Genomic DNA, 22,509 nt, shown 5'->3' on the forward strand with positions numbered 1-22,509 from the left:
ATGAGGTCATTCTATGATTTTTAAACCACATTTAATTTTATATATAGTAATAACATTTTAGATATTGAATAATACTATAATAATTTGATTTTTAAAAAAATTTAGAATGTTTTATTTAATCTCATATCTCAAAAACTATCAGCATTTAATCAATATAAAGTTATTCATGAAACATTGTTTTTGTTTTTTCTTGTTTTTGGAATAGTGAATTTTCTTCCTTTTTAATATTTTTAGATATACAATCTCTTGAAAAATTCATACATTAGTACTATATTTACATCATTTCTGCCTCTCCCTTTCCCCCTCAAGCTCCTCCCATGCTCTTACAATTTTATAACATCCTTTTCCTTATACATATGATCCGTTAAGTCCACTTATTGGTGCTTTTATTTATGTATATGCTTAGGGCAGACCACTTGGGATTGGATAACCGATCAGAGAACTTGTCTTTGGAGAATTCTGGTTATCTATCCTTCGGTAGTCATTGGTTGCCTGTAGCTCTTCATCTAGAAAGGGGATCTTGTGAAATGTACCCCATCTACAATATCATGTCACCCGGTGTCATTATGTACGTCATGTTTAGAAAACCATATTGTTGAGAACACATTATTGAAGCTTTCTTGCCAAGTCTAAAAGACACAATCTAGCAGCAGGTATCCTGGTTAATTGAACTGTTTGAATTTTTCAATGTTTTGGCCCTCTCTTTTGTGATGTTCCCTGAGCCTTAGGTATAGGTGTTGCATTGCAGATGTGTCAGTTAGGACTGGACTTCTCACAGCCATTTTTTATCTGCATTTTGGCTAGTCATAGAACTTTGTAATTTTCTCCATTTATTGTTCTTTCATGACTAGTAAAATGCTAGACTTATCAGCGGATATGAAGATAAATATTTAGAATATAGTCAGAAATTATATTGGTTTCAGAAAGTGGCAATTATAGGTTTTCCTGTAGGGTCTATGACCTCTCCAGTCACAAGTATTTTACAGTACCAATCAACTATTTCCTCCTCTTGAGTGGGCCTTAAGTCCAATTTGGTAGCTGTTGGTAACCCCCAAGGTAAGTGTCACTATTGCACCATTTGGAATATTTTGCTGGATTGATCATTGCTCTGTTTGATAGGATTTCACAACTGGGTAAGGATGTCAGTTGCTTTTTTATCTTCAAGCTTTCATAGTACTTTCTAATACTATGAGAGCTAGTCCTCAAAGGAGATTTGTAGGTCAGTTCCAGCTTGATTCCTTCAAGTCCTGTGACCAAACAGTTTGGCATTTCAACAATAGGACCAAGTTCTGGGAAGCAAACAAGTGCTATTGCAATAACCTCTTTTGTTTGGGGAACCCCTTAGACCACCCTGACCAACAGCTAGAAGGGAGGTTTCCCATGTCTGGTCCTGGAATTTCATAAGATAGCCTTAAGCTATACATAGGCATACAAAAACATAAACACACACACACACACACACACACACTATACATGTATTTTTAAGTAAAATTTTAAAATGATTTGTTTTCCTACGACTTTTAAGTCATCCTTAATATTATTTATCTTTCCTTCCTCCCTTTCCCTCTGATTACCCTACTTCCCTTAAGATAAGTTCTTAGCACAGAGGAAATAAATATAACCACTTAAGATTCCTCTAAAATTCTCACATAAAAAAATTAAAGTGAGTTTTTAAGAGAAATATTACATAAAGAAAAACAAAGTTGCAAGGAAAAAATATAGACATGCAAACAGATGGAGAGTGGTAACAGATTTAGAAGACGGAGAAAGCAGAAACTTAAGATGGCCAGAGAGAAAAACAAAGAGCCACCTGCTTTGAGTTGGATTATCCTAGAAATGTGCAAGAATTTGGGGAACTAGAGGCATCTGTAAATGGATTTGAAGAGGTAAACACAGGGGAATGACTTGTGATCTTCAGCCCGGTTATGGGCCTTTTCTTCTACTCCATAAAAAGCCTGAAATGGATTGGAGAGAAAGATCCAATATATAGATTTTGTATCAACAGCATATTAGGCATGACTGGGAAAAGGAACACTTTAAAAATCATAGGTAGGAGATCGTTACAGGCCTTAAGCAACTATCCAACAATATTACATTTAGGAGCATAATCTCACAAATTGGAATCCTAGCTTTGCCTCTAAAGAACTGGATTGCCTTCTTTACCTTAGTTTTCTATGTCTCAGTTTATTCATCTTGACTATTGGTATAACCATGAACATTCAGTGGGTGTAAAAAGGTAGATTGGATAGCTGAGTGTATTTAAAGCATGTGTCCCAGTTCTTTGCAAACAATTAGGATCACATGTGCTAACTATCATTATTCCCAGAATGGTATAATAATGATGTGTATGATCTGTGACCAAAACAGTAAATATCCTTCAAGTCTTGGGTGGTGGAAAAATATGCATATATAAATCATATACAATGATAGTATTTCTTTATGGTTTGGATCACTGAATGAAATCCATCTACCCAATTTGGAGTTTCCATCAACAAACTCATCTGCCCAAAATATGGAGATTTCATTCATCACTTAGAAGTTTCTTTATTACTTATATACAGCTGGTAAATATTGCCATTTCTAGACATCATAGGCTAATTTTAAAAAACAACAACAAAACAAACAGATAAACAACAACATAAAAAATACCCTCAATGCCAGGAATGGACTCCCTCTCTAGAGGCTGTTAAAGATACATCCCCTAGACACTGGAACAATACTGCCATTGCCCCTGCTCTTGAAATGAATGGTAAGACCCTGTTGCTGAAGGCACTATATTTGTGAGCTGTAGAACAACAAGGAGAATTCAAACTGGTGCTGACACCAGAGCCTCATTTGTACTGGCTAGTGTTCATAGTGCTGGAAGGTGTTAGACAAGTTTCCAGAAATAAAAACTAATGACCAACCTTACCCAGTTGTAAACCCTGTAAACTACAATAACTGCCCTGAAAAGATATGCTCAGTGGTGCAATTGATGCACGAACATTATGTAAGTAAACAACCAATCTTTAATTGTCTTCCTAGGATGAAACCCATACCTGACATTGATATCAGGCTTAGAAACCTAAGGCTAAACAGGTCACAGAATATGAGAGAGAAGGCTAGCTTTCTACTAAATAGTTATTATACCAAACTGACTTTTAATGACTTATCTTTATACCAATAGATTAATGTACCTCTCAACTCTCACAAGAGAAGTTTCTATACACAATAGATGGCGACTAACACATAAACTGACAACTGGCCAACATGAAAAGCAGAGAGGGTTGCAGCTACAGAGTGCTTATCCTTGAATAGGACACCTATACTAAACTTCTGCCTCTCAAGGTTCAGGGATCATTGCTGAAGAGGGGGCTGAAAGATTGTAAGAGCCAGAGACGGTGGATGGCCACAAAGAAACAGTTTTCCAGACTGTTGGTCAGTTATTCATATGAACTCACAGCTGGTGGCAATGTGTACAAGTCCCATGCAAGCACAAAACAGAAAAAAATTCCCCGCATAGGTATGAGGAAATGGATAATGAAATCTGATGTGTGTGTGTGTGTGTGTGTGTGTGTGTGTGTGTGTGTGTGTTTTGGAGGGGTTATGGGGGTGTTTATGAGAGGGGGTATAAAGATGATTAAGAGGCTTAGTATGAAATGCACAAAAATTCAGTAAAAACATACAGTGAGAAAGAAAGAAAGCTACTCCCCCACCTAAGGAAATTTTGGCAACACATGGTTGCTGGGAGGGAAGAGACAGTCTCTTTCAAGCATGAGAGTCTTGGTAAGTTAACCATGCTCCACTGGATAGACCCACACTGAAGTATATTTATGGACACGTAGTCTATAGGACTTATTACATATTTAAAGGAATATGCTAAATTGAGTGAGTAGCAATAAGACAAAGTGGAGATAGGGGAGTGTCCTAAATGTCATCAAATTATTCTGTATGAAAATCACAAAAATTTAGGCAAAGAAAGAAGACAAATATCTACGGGAGTTTTTTTATCAAAACATATGGAAAATAAAAGAAATCTGTATCTGACAATTGGCACAAGTAAAAATATGTATGGAAAGAAGAGTAGAAAAAGCAATTAAAATAAATTCTTGCAATAGATCAGAAAGGAGACATTTTTCTTATGACAGAATGGCAGGCCATGAGAAGTAATTTTTGAAGGTAAACTCTTAGAAATGAAAAGATAGTAGAAAAAATTAATTCAATTCAAGGATGGCAAAACAAAATCATAGATAGCTTCTAATAATATAATGAAAGAAAATTTGTATATGGAATACAAGAATCATGGTAGGAAATTTTTCCCATGGTTTCTGCATAATAAATAAAAATCAAAGTGCTCCATGAAAATCATCATGATTTTCAAAGTTGAAGGATTTGAAAAGACATACAGCAGACCTGAAAGACATAACAGTAGATTGCAGAAAGCAGAAAGGAACAAAGACAGAATCACACCATCCTCTTGATAGGAGGAAAAATGACCTGACAAAATACAATACCCCTTCATGCTAAAAATCCTGAAGACATTTGGAATAGAAGGATCACATCTAGAAATAGTAAAGACTATATATGACAAACATAAAGGCAACATTATAGTAAATGTTGAAAAACACAAAGCATCTTCAGTGAAATCAGGAAAAAGTTGTCACATACAGCTTCTAGCATGTCATCTACATTTTTTTTTTCATGAAAGTCTTCTCAAGATTCCTCTAATACAAGATCTTTGAGTTCTGAATATTCTTTTTCTCTAAGAACCTTAGTATCACAGTGTTAGAGTAATGGAGTATCAATTTCTGTAGTTAATCACAGTAGGCCGGCTGAGGCTCCTCAAGGATTTTGATTTCTTGTAGGAAGATATGGTTTCTCATCCCTTGCCAAAATCATAGCTCTGAGACAGATTAAGAAAATTTTATCCAAGAAGTTGGAGGAAGAAATAGAGGACCATGGTTATCTTCCTCACTTAGAAACAGATGCACACATTTGTTGTCTAGAAGGAAGCAAAAGGGAAGAGATGACTCTTGTAGGATACCTACCTCTGATGTAGTATTTAGATCTCATATTTTAAGTGAAGTAGTTCACCCTGAAGCACAGAGTGATCCCCTTGGGTCTGCTGCCAGCACACCACAAGCATCTGGAGCATCAAGCACTGCCCCTGTATGTGGCTCAATGTCAGATTTGGATCAGGGTAGAAAAATACAGGAATGATGAGGATCCTTCCTGTTTCTTTATTCTGATTTGCTGTCCCACCAATACTTGGAAGTAATTTGACAGACAATGTCACGATTATTGTTCATATTGTTTTTTCCTTCTGGTTGGAATTCAGCTGGTAAAAAAGTGATAAAACTAGATGTATACCTTCAAGAGCTCCAGAAAAACTTCAGAAAATAAGAGTCTTCTTTTAGAGGATTCTGAACAGGCAGAAGATGACTTATTGTAGAATTCGTCAGATGGCAATGGAGTCATAATCTAATATATTGATAGAGCTATGCAAACATACAGGAAGTCTGCAGTATGTCTATTGAGATTGTATGAAAAAGTGGTTCAATGCAAAAGTTAATTATGGTTCTTTCATTAGTGACTGTAAGCACCTATGAACTCTATAAAGAAAATTTTCAACTAAACATGGGAGGTTTTGAAATTTATGAGCTACTGTCCCCTGATTGGCTGGTTCCTCCAATGGGTGGGGCCTGACATGAGCAGGAGCTATGAAGGGAAGCTGGGAGCCATCTTGGGATTGAAGCCAGGAGCGGCTGGTAGAGGGTGATGGTGTAGGAAACTCGCAGCCAGAGCAGCAACTCAAAGACAGAATGGACTGACTCCCTGTGGACCTGGGGCGAGAATGCTGGCCCTGGAGGCATGAGCAAATGCTAGCGGGGCTATGGGCATGGCATGGTCTGATAAGGCTGGCTCTGCGTCGAGGTGGCGCTGGGCTAGGCACTGGGTACTCGTTCCTTTGTAAGTTAATAAACTCACATAAAATATATTATATGGTTTGTCTGATTGCACTGGAGACCCAGAGAGAATTTGGTCCACAGCTACAGAGAGCTCATGCAAATGAACATGCAGGTTACAGGTTTATCAGCTCTGGTCTCTACCTGTTGTATTGTTACACTTATGTGAACACAGCTTTTCTGATATTATGGGAACTAGAAAAGAGCCAAGGAAATGTGTCCCATTTATTAGCTTTGCAGGAACTCTTCAGGCACATGTGGAATATCGTGAAGCTTCAGAGGAAGATTCTGAAGAAGACAGAGATCATAGTATACTGCCTAAATTCATTTAAGACAATGGATGGTTGGAGAACATGTGTGTTAAAACTGTCAACTAGGTATGAATAAGTTTGTAGTGGAATGACTTTTAGATATATTAATTATGCAGAAAATGAATACATGTACAAGTATAAATGTAAATGTATACTCATTCTCAAGTGCTACTGAATTAAAATTCTGTGGATGGACTTTGAACCTTGGCCAACAAATCTGATGTTTATAAGATGTAATCAAAAGCATTTTTCTTTTAAGTGAGTAGTGAAGCATATTCTTTTCAAATGTAAGCAATGCTCATCAACCTTTTTCTGTGTTATGATTACGGTAGTCGTATTTATTTTAGAAAATGATTGTAAGCCAGACATCATGGTGCATACTTTAAACCCAGCACTGCAGTTACAGAGGCAGGCAGATCTCTGTGAGATGACGGCCATGTTCCTCTACATTGTGAGTTCCAGACCAACTGGGGCTAAGGGGAGACTCTGTCTCAAATCAGTCAATCAATCAAACAAACAAATAACCAAACAAAAATTGTGTGTTTGTCTCTTGTTAGTGAAAAAAGTTAGATAAAATGTACTTTTGAATAAAATGCCAAGTGATATCCAGTTAGTTTTCCATTCTTAAAAATATTTTATATCTATGAAGGTCAGAAGAGGGTATCAGATTCCCTGAAACTGGAGTTCTGGACAGGTGTTAGCTGCTATGTGGGTGCTGGGAATCAAACCCGGGTCTTCTGCAAGAACAACCAGTGAGCCATCTCTCCAGCCTTAGTTTTCCTTTTAAAGTGTCTTAGGTAGCAACCACATTTTCATAATCATTTACTTCCAGGGTTTCAAAGTAATTTAAAACAATGAGAAATTTTGAAGAGCATTATTGAATTGGGTTTCCAAATATAATATGAATTCTAAATTCACTTAGAAATAAAATCTAATTTTTAAAAAATATATATTTAGAAATGATGGATATCTTTTGTACTGATTTGCAAAATGCTGATTATATTTGATGTGCCATGGTATTTAAATATTCCTTTTAGGAATATTACAGCTGTAAATTATACCAGACATCAATCAAATTATATTTGGTTAAAAATTTATAGAAATCTCAAGTTAACAGAATGTTTTAAAAGCCTACATTCAAAGTTTAAAACACTTGTTTTCAATGTGTTTTTTAGTGTTGTTACTTCTTGATGGATAAATATAATTTGAGCAACCTATTTGGGTTCTGGTCATTTTTAGCTACTTCTTGGTTACTTTGTCTTATTATTTATTGATTGATCTATTTATTTTGTAATTGTCAATATTTTTTGCTACTTTTGGAAGCAGATGAATATATTTATGCAACATGAGTGAGTTTTCCTTGTGCTTATGAGTTGTGTAAACATCCATAATATTGTAAGTTTCCACTGTCAACATCTTTTGGTTATATATTTACATTTTCAAGTGGTTTTAGATTAGTCTAATGTTATCACAACAAACTTTTTTTTTCAAAACGTACCTAAAAGCCAAGCAATTATTCAAAATTGAATGAATGCCTTCCCTACGCTTAGTCTGTTTATTGGACTTACATAAAACCTTGGCTTGAAATAAAGTGATAAAAATTGAAACTATTGATTGAAAAATAAATAAAAGTAAAATAAAGGTGTTTGAGTGAAGGTCCCTTGCATGAGTGAACAATTCTTCTTTTCAAAGACATAGGATATTAAACAAAACAATGTCAAAGCCACAAATGTAAAGCATCCCTTTGGATTATTATTGGTCAAGGAAGCCCCAGATGCCCTCAAAATAACACCAAATGCTGTCATTTCCCTTCGTTATGCACCATGACTAAATTACTCTTTATAGTTCAGAAAGTGTACATGGAATGTCATACTTCCTTTATAGCATATGATGATTGTATAATGAAAGTGTTTCATGCTTTGACAATGCAGTATTTTACAATATAATGTTCTGACACATGTTCCTTTTCAAAAATTTATAAAGAAGGCAATTAATTTCTTTCTGAAGTCAATGATGATTCTGTGCCTTTTGTGGACAGTGATTATGTTTCTCTGTGTCTGCTTCTCCTCTGTTACTCTGACAGTACTTTGACTCCTTCCCTTCTCCTACCTTTGTTCCTTCCTTCTTTTCCTTTGTTCCTTCCTTTTTCTTCTTCTTTCTCCTTTCCTTTCTTCTAGCTTTTTTTCTGTCTTTTGATTTTATATATGTATTCTATTTTCATAGGCCCTTATAAAAGAGAACTGTCCTCTGAATATCAAGGTGCCCAAGATTGGTTGCACCTTCTTGCTTAAGATGCCCCCCAGAAACCTCACATGAAGCTCAACAAGAAAGGAGGAGCTGGGAGAGTAAGCCACACCTCTCACCCAATCAGTAGACCTCAGTTGCTCAAGGGGGAGGGTCTAAGCATATCAAAGCATAAAATATCATGAGGTTAGGTCCCTTGCTATTTTGGCCTGCTATTGGAAAGTCACAATATGGAAAGTTTCCAGTGTGGCCTTGACGTTGGGGGAGCCCCCACACTGCTGTGCATAACCCTAATAAACTCTCTAGTTTCCCAAACTGTAGTTTGGAGAAATTATACCTCGGATGGTGGTAGGATGAGGCCAGACAATGTTTGCACCTTCTACAAGGAATTTCAGTAACAATTGGCATAGTCGAGCATAGTCGAGACTGCAAAACCGAGGATGAGTTTGGGAAGAGCTATTGTGTCTCTGATATGGGGAAAGAGACCAATGACCAAAGCAAAGTTAGGTGAGGGGAGAGTGTTGGCATAGGAAGTTTTGACATGGTGAGCTATCCTCATAGGGCTGGAGGAGGTAGCAGCACTGGTATGGATCATGCAGTGAATAGTAAGATTTGTAACCATGGTGAGGCCACCTAAGCTGACATGTCAATGGAAGAAATACTTGAATGGCAGTAGGTACTCTTGTAGGTGGGATAGTGTTGTGCCTGATTGAGTGATGGGGTCCACCATATGAGTATGAAGCTACTTTAAGGACTGTGGAAGGTCTAAAATAAACTTTGAAAACCCTGGGAGTTGCGCACCAGGGGCAGAAGATTCAGTGAGTGTTTGCAGATGCTGCTTGGTCCTTGTTTTGTGTAAAAAAAGATCTGTCCCAAGTGGAAGTGGTAGTCCAGGGGGACACTGAAGGTGTAAGAGGAATTGCAGTGAGAAAGGAATATGAGGCTGGCCTCTTCAGTATTGACCTCTGACCTTGCCAGTAAATTGCATAAAAGAGAAAAAGAGATTGAGGTTTTAACCTGCAGGTTTTTATGACTAGGGGCCAGAAAGGGAAGAGAACCCAAATTAAATACAAGGCTCATCCCTAAACCCCCAAACCTGGGACCCATAGGAGAAAGCAGACAGAGATGAGGAAGGGAGCAACCGAGAGACAGCTAAAGATGCCCCTCAGGTTTGACCTTTAACACATAGAAAGGAAAAAAGTCATGATTCAGCATGCTGATAGAGGCCTTAACAATGGTCCAGTGCGAGAGACTATAAGCCATCAGAGAATGCTCGGCACTGGATTTTGGAACTAGGGAAGACTTTCAAACAAGCAATGAAGGAGCCCCTCATCACCTGGCTTGTGAGTTTATGGGACATGGGAGCAGATGATAATAGTTTAAATGCTGAAGAAACATTAAAGCTGAGCAATGTAGCCATCATTCCTCCTTTAGACATAGACTGCATAACCTGAGACAACACAGCGGGAATCAGTTCCTGATGGACTAGCTTGTATAAGTCATTAGTGATACTTGGTCAGCACCAATGGAGTTTCCCATGGCTATCAGGGGCTGGAGGACCATAGAAGAGGGACAGGCACTACTGAGAGAACTAGGTATGAAGAAAGCAATGTATGATGCCTAATTCACTGGGCAAAATAGGACTGTGCTCACCAGAGATTTAAAGAAGAACTTACAGAAGAAGATTCAATAGAATCCTCGAGATTGGTATGGAACTTTAGTGGTTTTGCTGAGTCCCTTAGTGGGGCAGGGTGGGCAGGGTTTTTATGATGTAAGAAAGACTTTGACATATCTAAGTCATTTAAACCAGCATGTAAAATGTGTCTGTAAAATAGTAATCTAAAAGAGATAGAAAAAAGAAAAATTGAAAAAGCAGTCTATTTGGGTTACTCAAATGCAAATGTGGCAAGACTTGTGTCAAGCCCTAGTTCCTAAAGAAAAAAATTGACCAAAAAAAAAAAAAGCCTAATTATGTACTAAAGCACTTCTGGAAGCCTTTAGTACCTGAGGAATAGTTCACAAAAGACATACAGAAGATAAAAACTGCCCAGGGGTGGATAATGATATCCCCAGATTAAACAGGACACATTTCTCTCCTGAGAAAGGTTGTGGTATGGGTGGAGACAGTTTGCCCTCCAGGGCCTCCCTCAGCAACCAAATGTGGTCAACGGAGAGACAACAGATATCGCTACAGCCAGGAGTCAGACCCAGAGCCCACCTGACCAAGGGAACCCACAGAGGCAAGAGAGGCCCTGTGTAAAGTCAGGCAGTTTGAGCCAGCCCCAATGAGTTTATCAGGGGCAGAGAAATGCAGGGAGTCTCCATGTAAAAACTCCAGAATGGCTCCAAAATGATAACTGAAGATAGTAAAGAGCTAAGTTAATAGCTCTTATCCATGCTATTGTACTCACCATTGATCTGTTGAGAAAATAATTGACACAAATGGATAAAATCTTTCCATGTGGTGTTAGACCTTCTTCATGTTTTATTTAGTATGTAATGTTAACTTCTGAGTACTTTGCAGATGTGAAACCCATTTGAGAGACATCAGGTACACCTGCAGCAACAAGGATGGAAAGTAAATTCACAAAGTATACAAGGGCCAGGTATAGCCATGAAGCTCTTGGGAGCTTCATGGTAAGGCAAGGCACAAGAGATATCCTCCAGGATGGCTGAAAAAAGTCTACAACAGTCTGGTCCTATAGATACCAGAATAAACAAAAATCTTATGAAAATAAAAATAGAGCTCCTCAAAAGTGTACAATTTTTAAATGAAAATTCCAGTACCAAGGGTGGTTGCCCCCCATAAACTGTTGGCCAGAGAGGCTGTATTAGTCACTTTTCTGTTGCTATGATAGAAACATTGACCCAAGCAATTTATAGAAGGAAGAATTTATCTGAGCTTACAGTTCCAGGGAAATTACAGTCCATCATGGCAGGGAGGCATGGTGGCTGGAGGTGGCTGGAGCAAGAGCAGCATAAGCTAAGCTCTCACATCATCACACAGGCACAGGAAGCAAGAGCATGACTGGAGATCTGGCAAGCTTAAGAACTCTCTAAGCCCACCCCTAGTGAGGTGCTTCCTCCAGGATAGCCATACCTTCTAAAACCTCCCAAAACAGTGCTATCATCTGGGGACAAAATGTCCAAACACTTGGAACCAATGAAGGACATTTTCATTCAAACCACCACATTCCATCCCCTGGCCCCCATAAGCTCATGACCAAATAAAATGCAAAATGCATTTAATCCAACTTTAAAAGCCCCCATAGTCATTATCAATCTTACTCGTATTCCAAAGTCCACAGTCCAAAGTCTCTTCTGAGACTAAGAAAAATATCTTAATTGTTAGCCCCTGTAAAATCAAAAGACAAATTACATACTCCCAACATACAGTGAAACCAAATACACATTACCATTCCAAAGGGAGGAACAGGGGTATAGTAAGGAAATACTGGACGAAAACAAGACCGAAAACCAGCAGGGCAAACACCAAATCCAGTACTTCCATGTCTGACTACTGGGACTTTACTTCAAGGCGCTTGGATGGCTCAGCCTCTCTAGCTTTGTTGCATGCAACACACATTTCTCTCTTGGGCTGGCACCACTCCCTGTGTGTATGCCTTCTTGGCAGATACCTCACAGCTCTGGCATCAGGCATCATGAAGTTCTTGGGGTTTCAACTGCCAACCAGGCTTCACCATCACAGCTTCATGCAATGGCCTATCAGGGCCTTCTGTAGGCAGGTAAACCCCTGCTGCATGCTGCCTGGTCTCAGTGGCTCTCTGAAACTGTCGAAGAAAAACTGATGACCCTTGACTCTTGGATCATTCATGCCTCTAAAGCCAGCAGATGAATGACAATGCCAAGTTTGGCTGTAAGTTTGGGATGGACTCCAGCTTGCTTTATCCATTTCAGAAGATTTTCTCTTCAGTGGTTCCTGCAGCTTTTTCCATTCACAAGTTGGAAGCTTAACTGGGTGTGGTTTTGCACTGGATACACTCTCTCCATTGTTTAACTTTGAAGCTCTAGGCCCTTCCTTAATCACTTTAATCTCCTTATCAATGGGATACTCTCCATCACATACCAGGGCTCCAACATTTATCTTCCTAGTGCTCTTCTTCAACCCAAAGTGTATCTCTTTCTGCCCCATTTGCTTTCTTTCACTGTAGATCTGCCATCATCTGGGGACAAAATGTCCAAATACGTGGAGCCTTTGGGGGATATTTTCATTCAAACCACCACAGAGGTCCTGGAGGCCCTCAAAATAGTAAAGCCTATTGCCACTAATGTTGTTTACACACCAGAAGATGTCAGTAAAACCCTATTGCTGAAGACAATGAATGGCAAGAGTGTGGGAAAGAGAGAGATCAAGCTGAGCCTAAGCTGGAAACTCCCTGCCATCAGATGGGTTTTGGTCATAGTGACAAGGAGGTGCTATGCAGAATTACTAGTCCCAAAAGTTCTGCTTAATGACAAATCCCACATGCTATACTATCAACATGCCAAACAAGATGTGCCTGCTGGTGCATAAGTGGATCTACTAATATATGTGCAACCAACAAATTTCTGATTGGATTTAAGGCCCACCTCTCAGGAAGGAAAACATATCTGGTCCTTCAAAGCCAGGTTAATTCCTAATGGCAGGGGCAGCTTGGAAAATTCTTACCTCATTTTGTTGTAGGACCAGAGGAGGGGGCCAGATGGAGTTTGTGCTTCTCAGAAGGAGTTTTAGCAACAGCTCTAAAATACCTTTAAGGATACTATCATCATGTTATCATGTAAAGCATACAAAGACAGAACCAAAACCTTGAAATTTTTCATACAACACCATGAATAAAAGAGGAATGAAAATTATTATGTGAAGTCCTGCCATATAGTTGATGATATTGTGGAGATTCATTGTGCCTCTGTCATAAGTTTTGCTACTTAAGCAATAACTACAGCATGAACGGTAACTCGAGACCTGTGTAATACTTGAAAAATTAGTAACAGTGATACCAAAGCTCGATGGTCCTGAAATTACTGAAATAATCAATTATGTCCCTGAGAAAGTACTTTTAGCTGAGAAAAGTGATGGATGGCTGGACAAAATGGCAGCCATGCAGAGATGACCTCTGAGAAGATGTTAATACCCTGCAATGAAGATAAACAAGGGGCTTTCTCTTACCAGTGTATCATCAGTCAGAATTCTTGGTCATAAAATGATAAAATTCATTGTTATTACTTTAATCAAGGCACTTACAAAGGATATTGGAATGACCCTCACCCTTCAGGTTCAATAAGACCTACATGACAGAACTGCTAAATTTAACAAAAACACTTCACCTAAGTTGGTATCATTACTTTTGCTTTTCATTGATCATGGTTTGGAATAAGTAACAGAATTCTAGCTACTGCTGTCCTTAAAGAAGCAAATTATTATATTGTTACACACAAACTCATTTTGAAGGACTGTAATTATGACTTCAATTTATACTTTTGACAAAGAAGAATATGAACATCATAGGAACCAAAAAAGTCAGAAAGTAAAGTTTTTTTCATTTTATATAAAACCTACGCTATTAGTTGTCTACTTCTGTAGGAATACTGTGCTCATGTACTACAAAATTTCTGAGGTAAATTTCAAAACATTTCTTTTGGTTTTCAGCCAAAATTTAGTTCTTTTACTCTCCTGGGCTCAGCTGAATTTAGCTCTAGGATCTAGGTTGTATTAGGTCACTTAAGTGTCTCTACATATTTATTTTCCTAACAACTGTGAAAATATTCTTTGTGTGGTAGATTACCAAAGCAAATAAATGTGTTTTTCTAAGAACATTAATTTGTTTCAAATAAGTATATTATATTCAAACTAAATCTCATCTATTGATGAAAGTGTAACACAAGACCAGGACAATGTCAATGGGGTAGTGCAAGATACTCTCCTCACTCAAGATGGGAATATTCAGTCACAAAAATGGTTAAGTACATATGAAGTCTGTGAGATAAATGACAGACAACCATCCAATATTCCTACACAAAATACTGGAAAGCATTCACATTCCTGTAGAGATTGTCATTTTAATCATTCTCAAATTAGGATAAAAGTTCAGTAGTTATTGGGATGCAATATTATTCAGTGAATACAATGCTAGTCATATAAGAGTGACGACTAGAATTCTGTTCTACATACAAGTTAGGTAGATGAGGAAGTAGTCTATAATCCCAACTCCAGAGAAGTAGAGCCAAAGATGCCATGAACAAGATGTCTAGTCAGAATATCTGAAATTGGGAAAGTCTGGGTTCAGTGAGTGACCCTGCCTCAATAAATACAATTTAGAACAATTAATGAAGATATTCAACATCAACTCAGGCCAGCACAAGGCTTGGATGCCTGCATGCATAGAAACTTGGACACTTACATGAACATCCATAAACAGCAAAAACAAAGGGACAAAAGTTCTCATGTAATGCAACACCCTGGTTTCAGGACTTCAGTTTAGATTCTCCACTGCTATATTCAGAAGCTAACTACATTTAAGTGGGATTTTTTTTGTATATATGATGTGATATTTGTGTATTATATACAAAGCAATCATAACATACATGAGTTAAATGAATGGAAAAGTCAAGAGGTACTCAAAAGTGGCATCTGAAATAGAGGAAAAAATGGATGAAATCTGACCAGTGTTCACCACCTCAGTCCACATATCATTAAACACTGCTGACAGGCAAGACTATGGAACTGAACCTCTGTTAAAATATGTTTCAATAATGCTTACAGTAGAGAAATAAAATAAAAGAGCTATATTGATATGAATAGAAAGAAAATATTTTAGATGATTTCATCAGTCTCTTGGTAGTCCATTTTATTTCTTCCAAATGGAAGCAAATGATGCTATATTTTCATAATTTAACTTCAAGTAACCACAGGTAGACATTTCCAACAACTTATCCTATACAGATATAGTTTAAACTTATATTGCAATTTCATGATAGAAATGAATATCTGATTCATGATTTTTCTAATTTGAATCATCCTTTGTTGAAATAAAATTCAAGTCATCTTATAAAATTAACACAATGCTCAGTGAATATTTTTCTAGATGAGTAGTTTTTAATGGCATCAGTAAATGATTATAGTTTTTAAGTTATGGATCATGTCATGAGAATTTATAAACTTGTCTTCCAAATTTTCACTTATCCCTATATGAATGACTTAACCTCTTGGTTTGGAAGTTTTAAGTTAATTATAAATAAATTTAAAACTAAATCAAGATTCATCCACCCATCTCCCCCATCCCGTCTCTCCTCCTAGAGTGGGGACTGGCCTATTTCTTCTCTTGGCACCCAAGATCTCTGGACTACTCTGTTGGCTCAGACTCCCAACGGCTTACAGATCCTTTGCACCCAGACCCTCTAGTACCCTGGAGCCCTCAAGGCCTGTTCCTTCACCTACCCCACGTTTGCACACCTGAGACCAGCCTTCATCCCTGGCTGTCCCACCCACAACCTGGATTCTTGAGACCAGCCTCCTTCCCTGACTACCTGAGGGTTCTGAATCCTACCTCTACCTAGCAATCCTCCCAAATTGTACTGTGCCTGCTGACTAGAGGAATCCAGACCTTAAGAGAAAGCCTGAGAGCATATGATCTTCATCTAACTTGGGCGTCTGTGGGAACTCCCAAGCAGCAAGGTGAACTTCATCTGGCCCTTCCAATATAAAATCAAAAGAGAGAACCTGAAGCCTAGAACAACCAGCTTTTCATGACCAACAAGTAAACCACAAAGGCACATAAAGTTTACAAACAGAATCAGACAGAAACTCAAGAGGGAAGGCTTGAGTCTCACACAAGAATCAGAAACTACAAAAGAAATCCACATGTCAAAGTCACAGTGAAAAAATAATAACATGAAAAATCTAAACAATATATCCCCACTAAGTACCAACACTCCTGTAGAGGAGTAAAATGAGAACCCCCTAGAGATAACACAGGACATGGAAGTCAAAAGAACAATTATAAACACAATAAAACAATTCAGTAAATTTAAAGAAAACATAAAGAAATCAAAGAACTGGAAGAAGATAGGCATAAACTTCTGAATGAAGTCAGAAAAGAGAAGTAGTGAAGACTCCTCAGGCTGAAAGGAAGAAAGAAGTGAAACACTCAGTAAGCCAATTAGATATGACAAGAGAAAGCCTCATCAGTGGATGAATGAAATGGAAAACAGAATATCAAGACTGGAAGACAAAGTGGATGAATTAGACCATTCATACAAAGATCAGGAAAAATTTAAGAAAACAAAAGAATGAAATATGCAGGAGTTGTGTGACACTATAAGAAGACCAAACTTATGCATCATAGGCATAGAGGAAGGAAAAGAATCTCAGGATAATGGTTTGGACCAGATCTTCAATATGATTGTAGAAGAAAATTCCCCCAAATTAAAGACATGCCCATACAAATACAAGAAGCTTATAGAACACCAAATAGACAGGACCAGAAAAGAAACTCTCCACGACACATCATAGTAAAAACAGTGCATGTACAGAACAAAAAGAGAATACTGAAAACTGCAAAAGAAAAATGCCAAGTCACATATAAAAGAAAACCCACCAGAATAACAGTTAACTTTACAGTGCAAACTATGAAAGCCAGAAGAGCTTAGACCAAAGTATTCTCAGTTCTAAATGACCATAGATGCCAACTCAGATTACTTTACCCACCCAAAATGTCTATCATAGTCGAAGGGGAAAGAAATATTCCATGACATAAACAGGTTGAAAGAATTCATGACCACAAAACCAGAGCTTCAGAGAGTTCTTGAAGCAATACAAAGAGCTGAAGAAAGGAACAACTATTGTGCTGGATAGCTTTAGTGTCATCTTGAAACACCTGGGTTGAGAGAGGCTCAATTGGGGAATTGCTTCCATAGAACTGGCATGAGACCATACCTGTGGGGTGTCTTCTTGATTGTTGAGTGATGTGGGAGGGCCCAGCGGTGCAACCCCTGGGCAGGTGGGCCTGTGTTGCATAAGAAAGCAGGCTGAGCAAGGGTCAGGGAGCAAGTAAATCAGCAGCGATCTTCTATGACCTGTGCTCCAGCTCCTGCCTCCAGGTTCTTGCCCTGAGTTCCTACCTTGGGCTCCCTGATGAACTGTGACCTGGGATATGTAAACACTTTCCTCCCCAAGTTGGTAGTGGTCAGAGTGTTCTGTCACAGTAATGGAGAAACAAGCTATATCAGTACCCAAGGGGTAACAGAAAGAAATGTAATGAAGGTATAACTCTGGAAACGCACAATTGCACGAAGAATCCAAGCAGAAATCAAAATTACATGAATCAATACACATCCTTCCTTATTAACTTTAAATATTAATGTACTGAACTACCTAGTCAAAAGACACAGACTATTTGAATGGATTAAGAAACAAAACCCATCTTTTTTGTTGTCTGCAAGTTACCCATCTCACTTTCAAGGACAGGCACTACCTGAAGGTGAAAGGATGGAAAGAAATATTCCAAGCAAATGGTACTAAGAAAAAAAGCAGGAATTGCAATTTTAATATCTGACAAAATAGACTTCAAACTAAAGCTAATCAGAAGAGATAAAGAGGGCCACTTCATTCTGATCAAAGGAACAATTGTCCAAGAAGATATTACAATCATGAAAATATATTCACCAAACTCTGGTGCACGTAACTTCATAAAAACATCACTACAGGATTTTAAGATCCAGATTAATCCCAACTCATTAATAGTAGGGAACTTCAGTACCCCATTGTTTCTATTAAATAGGTCAACAAGACAAAGATTAACAGAGAGAGATCTGCAGTAAACAATGCTATATATCAAATTGGCCAAAGAGACATCTACCGAATATTCCACCCAAACAGCAAAGAGTATACTTTCTTTTCAGCGCCCCATGGAACTTTCTCCAAAATTAATGGATGGGTATCTAAAACCATGGGAATCACCAAAACTAAACTAAGAAGAGATCAACAGTTTAAATGAAGCCATAACACATAAGGAAATTGAAACAGTAATACAAAAACTCCCAACTAAAAAAAGCTAAGGACAAGATGGATTTATAGCAGAATTCTACCAGACATTTAAAGATCTATGTCCAATACTACTTAATTTATTCAAAAAGAAAGAAATGGAGGGAGAACTTCAAAATTCCTTCTATGAAGCCAGTATCATGCTAATACCCAAACCAGGTAATGATACAATCGAAAAAGAAAACTAGAGACCATTATCCTTAATGAACATAGATGCAAAGTTCTCAAAAAATACTTGCAAACTGCATATAGACACACATGAAAAAGATCATCCACCCTGATCAAGTCAGCTTTATTCCAGAGATGCAGGGATGGTTCAATGTATGTAAGTCAATAAACATCATAAATCATATAAATGGACTCAAACAAGAACAACATGGTCATGTCAGTGGATACAGAGAAGGCCTTTGACAAATTTCAACATGTATTTATGTTCAAAATCCTAGATGGAATTGGACTAGAGGGAACACACCTCAACACAATTAAATCCATATACCACAAACCCACAGCCAACATCATTCTAAATGGAGAAAAACTGGAAGGATTCCCATTAAAATCAGGAACCAGACAAGGCTGTCCACTATCTCCACTCCTTTTTAAGATAGTTCTTGAAATTCTTTCAAGAGCAATAAGACAATAGAAGGAAATTAAAGGAGTAGAAATTGGAATAAGAGATCAAATTATCCCTTTTTTCAGATGATATAATATTATATCTTAGAGATACCAAAAATTCCACCAGAAAACTCCTAGAAATGATTAACACTTTCAGTATAGAGGCAGGTTACAAAATTAATCTTCAAAAGTCTGTAGCGTTTCTATATACGAATAATGAACAGAGAAAGGGTACATGGAAAAACTCCCTTTAAGAGTAGCCTAAAAAAAAAATCTCAGAATAAACCTGACCAAAGACATTAAAGACCTCTACAATGAAAATTTTGAATATTTAAAGGAAGAGATTGAGGAAGATGCCAGAAGTTGGAAGGACCTTCCATGCTCACATATAGGAAGAATTAATATTGTGAAAATGACAGTCCTACAAAAAACCATTTATAGATTTGATGCAGTGCCAATCAAAATACCCATGACATTCTTCACAGAATTGGAAAAAAAATTCTAAGATTCATATGGAAGCCCAAAAGACCTCAGATAGTCAAAGCAACCCTGAGCACTAAGAGAAATGCTCAGGGGATTACTATACCAAATGTTAAAATATGCTATAGAGCAATAGTCATAAAACAACATGGTACTGGCACAAAAATAGACCTGTAGATCAGTGGAACAAAATTTAAGACCCAAATATGAGTATACGCAATTTCAGCCACCTGATATTTGACAAAGATGCCAAGAACATTCACTGGAGGAAAGACAGGATCTTCAGCAAATGGTGCTAGCAAACCTGGATCTCTACATGTAGATGAATGAAACTAGACCCTTAATTTCACCTTGCACAAAAGTCATCTCCAAGAGGATTAAAGATCTCAACATAAAGCCTGAAACTCTGAAACTGTTAGAAGAAATCATTGGCAATAACCTATAAGATAAAGGTGTAGGAAAGGATTTTTCTAAACCGGACATCAATTGCTCAGGAAATAAGGTCAAGAATAAACAAAGGGGACCTCATTAAACTATAAAGCTTCTGTACATCAAAAGAAGCAACCAAGGAAGTGAAGAGAAAGCCCACAGAGTGGGCGAAAAATCTTCACCAATGACACCATTGAGGGATAACATGACTCCAATTCATTAGCATGATGACTGAAATAAGAATAGAGTGATGAGGCCTACACTGGGGACAGCTAGACCATTTATGAAACAAGTACAATAATTCAGGAAGAAAATAATTATGACTTGGTCAAAGAATATCAGTATTTATAAAATAATTCATTAGGATTTCTATATAATTGGAATTAACTCGAGAATTGGTTGAAGAATGAAAAATGCACAGTGAAGGGGAGAAATCAGAGATAGAACCAAAGTTTTTATCCTGAGGAAATTGAAAGGAAGCCATGAAATTTATCAGGAAACACTTTATATATGAGGACATTGAGAGTGGAAAATTATAAGATTCGTGTTAGAAAAAATATATTTGAACTTTCTCCTCCTGTCCAAGAGAACATTTGAAATAGGCACTCACATGCTTCCATGTAATAAGAACCTTAAATCTTTTAGGGAAAACTATTTACCATTTCTAGCTATTAAGATATATCCACTTCCTGATGAAGTGATTGTGCTTATCCTCTAAATTCTTAGCTACTCACCAGTTTTATTTATCACTGTTCTTGGGATAAACAAGAATCAAACTGAGAAGTTTTCTGACATTATTGCCTTTCCAAACCGACTGAGCTCCAAACTTTCATTTCACCCTTTGGATTTCTCTCTTCTTGATTTCATTGTAGTACTTATTTAATTAGATTGGTAGCATTGGTTTTTTTATTAGCTTTGATAAGTGATGAACTTTTAACAACGGTGCGTACAAAATCTGTGAGGACTGCTGGGAAGGTAGCACATCTGGTAGAGGGTTGTCTAGCCCACTAAGCCCTGAGTTCCATGCCGAGCACTGCATGAACTCGGTACAGTGGCACACACATTTCATGCAGCACTTAACAATGGATAGAAGGATCAGGAGTTCAAGGTCACCATCAACTACCAACTGAGCCTGAGATTAACCTGGGGTATGTGTCTCAAAACAAAAAATAAACAAACAACAACAACAACAAAGAAACTATAAAAGCCTTTCTAAATTTAATCCTGTTTTCCTTGAGAAAACAGTTAAAGATTGACCATAATCTGTTTTGATTTTTAAAATTTTATTTTTTATTTTTATTTTATGTGTTGGAGTGTATTGTCTGCATGTGTGTAAGTGCACCCATGTCAGGCAATGCCGGCAGAGGTCAGAATAAGGCGTTGGATTCCTTGGAATTAGAGTTATTGATGGATGGTTGTTTGTCACATTGTGGGTGCTGGGAATCGATCCTGGATCCTTTGTAAGAGCAGTCAGTACACTTAACTGCTGGACCATCTCTCCACCCTGACCCCCTATTTTGATATTTTTTAAATATTTTTATTTATTATTTTTATTTTATGTGTATAAGTATATTGCCCTCATACATATAAGAGCACCCATGTTGCCCAATGCAGGTGGAGATCAGAAAGTGTTGGTTCCCCTGGATCTGGAGTTATGGATAGCTGTTAACCACATTGTGAATGCTGAGAACCGAACCCAAGTTCTCAATGGCTATTTTTTGCCCATCTTCTAATGACCTATCATCCTGTAACTCTTAATTAAATTCTTTGGATTTATGAACAAACCCCTAGCTTCCACCAATCCCAAACATAAGAATGCTATCAAAGAACATTTGAGGCCTAGAGCAGAGGATTCCCACTTTGCTTTAACCCACCTACCTAATGTATGTACCAATGGATTTAGAAACATGTTAGTTTATGATATCTTTGTTATGTTACTATGAAAATGTCATGCAACTACTACCATTTTGAAACACAGGTTTGGATAACCAAAATCTGTGTTTCCAGGCCATTATCAGTCATATTTGGCTCCAGAATAAATGATCTCTCATCCACTCTGAGTGAGAGTTATATTTTTGTATTGACATTGCTGATAAATAAGATAAGTAGATGATTGACAGATAGATAATAGATAGATGATAAATAGGTGATAGAAAGATAGATGATAGATGGATGATAGGTAGATAGAGACAGACAGACGGATAGATGGATAGATAGATAAAAAAGCCTATATTGTGATAGATAGATTAGATAGATAGATAGATAGATGATAGACAGATAGATGATAGACAGAGAGATGATAGATAGATGATAAATAGATAGATGATAGATAGATAGGTGATAGATGATAGATGATGATAGATAGATGATAGATAGATAGATAGATAGATAGATAGATAGATAGATAGATAGATAGATAGACAGATAGATAGATAGATGATAGACA

The 22,509-nt window shown here is 37.5% G+C and overlaps 1 pseudogene; it reads left to right on the forward strand.

The window, feature by feature from the left end:
• Positions 1 to 6,277, forward strand: part of LOC103746392 — a 73,552-nt pseudogene extending 67,275 nt beyond the window's left edge.
• Positions 6,278 to 22,509: the final 16,232 nt, after the last annotated feature.

The sequence above is a fragment of the Nannospalax galili genome, unplaced genomic scaffold (genome assembly GCF_000622305.1).
Source record: "Nannospalax galili isolate Female #2095 unplaced genomic scaffold, S.galili_v1.0 scaffold203, whole genome shotgun sequence".
Classification (NCBI taxonomy): domain Eukaryota; kingdom Metazoa; phylum Chordata; class Mammalia; order Rodentia; family Spalacidae; genus Nannospalax; species Nannospalax galili.